Consider the following 2,100-nt stretch of genomic DNA (forward strand, 5'->3'; position numbering starts at 1 on the left):
ATTTTACCCACTTTTTCAATTACCTATGTATACATTTTATTTCCCGCTTCTCTCATCACTTCATTTTATTAATTCTATTTTGTAAAATTATTCTGTTTATACTTTCTTTTTTTCTTTTTCTATACTTACTGTGGTTGTTATATTGTTCTGTTTTTAGCCCTGAAGAAGGCTAGAAACTCTAGCCGAAACGTTGGCACATTAAAAATAGGTTAATCGAAGTTATTTGTGTTTTTCATTGACCGCACCCCCAACCATCTTCTCGTTCATCATCCACGGTCAACTATCTCTCATAATTATTTCTTTTTTATATATACTTATTGTTGTGCATTTTATATTTTAATTTCTTATATATATTTTTTACGTTTATTTGCATAATTTGTAACCCCATCTTAGATCATTTTATCGTTATCTCATTCTCTTACATTGGCAACATATTTTTAGTTATTATTGTATATTTTTTATCCTTGATGAAGCCCTGCAAAGTGGAGCAAAATATTGGCAAATAAATAGTTGATAAATATTTTTTGTTCCTTGTTGACCGCACCTCCTGCCATCTTCCTTATACTCAATCACGGTAAATCATTTTCTGTGGGTACTATATGAGAACAAAAATTGTTCAAGTCTGGCTTTTGTGGTTATGTAATTGTGCCTTCTATAGTTTAAACGAATTTGGATTTTATAATTGGTGTAACACAGGGGGGAGGGGGCTATGTGGGATTATAATATTTTTTTAAATTTATAATCTTTTCAATTTCTTGAGACTGGTATTTATTGTTTAAATAAATCAATATGTGTCTATGCTGTCTCTACACTCTTTATTATATCATAAACGCTCCAACGTTTCGGGCAATTCGTCCATCCCCAAGAACAATCTTAAATATAAATTTACACCTCACATCCAATTATTTAAAAACGTTTTGCAGGCTATTCGGCCCAGGTCATTAATTAAAAGTCAAATCACCTTAATTAAAACTATCAACTATCATACAAACAAACTGATATATGTTTGTATGATAGCTGATTGTGTTAAGTTGATCTAAAATTAAAAGTTTTAAAAATTAATGAAATTGTGATTTGATTTTGTAATTAATGACGTGGGACGAATAGCCTGCCAAACATTTTTAAATAATTGGATGTGAACTGCAAATTTATATTTAAGATTGTTCTTGAGGATGGCCGAATTGGCCGAAACGTTGAACTTGGTGATATAATCATTCTTTTACTCACATTAGTTTCTTATTTTAATATTGTAAGCATCAAAGAGATAATGCCTATTAAATCTTTAATATAAAACGCGCTTAAGATTAGAAAATAAGCGCATAAAAAAATATAAGAGTAAAAAAAAAATAGTTTTAAAATTAGTGTATTAGATAAAGCTTATATCGAAGGCATTGATACTACAAAAGGCATTGATGGAGTTAAATTGCCTACCGCCTCACCTATCTGTTTATTACATAAGGCGTCCCACAGGGATGAAACTAATGACCTGTTTCCGGTGAAAAACTTCTCAACATCGGACATAATGGCGTTTTCCCCGAGGAAAACCTTCTTATGACGTTATGGGAACCAGAACGAATGCAGTTATTGCACCTATCCCATGTGCAGTTTCCAAGCTAGAGGGTTCCCATAGCAAGTTGAATGACATCTTGTTTATATTATTCGCTCGGCGCTAAATATATTATAAGACTCGGCAATGCTACGCAATTGATAGATTTGGGGATGTAGATTAATTGAACATAATTGAAAATTATATCAATTAATATATTTAGTAATAATTAACCATACATTGTTATTTTCATTCCCATATCAGATTAATGATTGAATTAATTGTTTATTAAATCTACTTAGTTTATAGTTGTAAATAACAATATATGGTAATAAAGTATATTACAAATGGGTTAATGTCTTTACTAACCGGTTTACATAAAAACGTAATACTAAATGATAAAAACTGTATAGTTTCTCACTTCTAACTAATATTGGTCCAATAACTTCGGTCCTGCACAGTTTTCAAGTAATAATAAAAAATTAACAAAACTAAAAGAGGACCTGCCTGAATTCTACAATATCTTTTAAAATGTTGGTAAGATCTCAATAGGT

This window comes from Halyomorpha halys, unplaced genomic scaffold (genome assembly GCF_000696795.3).
Source record: "Halyomorpha halys isolate HHAL.00 unplaced genomic scaffold, Hhal_1.1 Scaffold1001.1, whole genome shotgun sequence".
Lineage (NCBI taxonomy): Eukaryota > Metazoa > Arthropoda > Insecta > Hemiptera > Pentatomidae > Halyomorpha > Halyomorpha halys.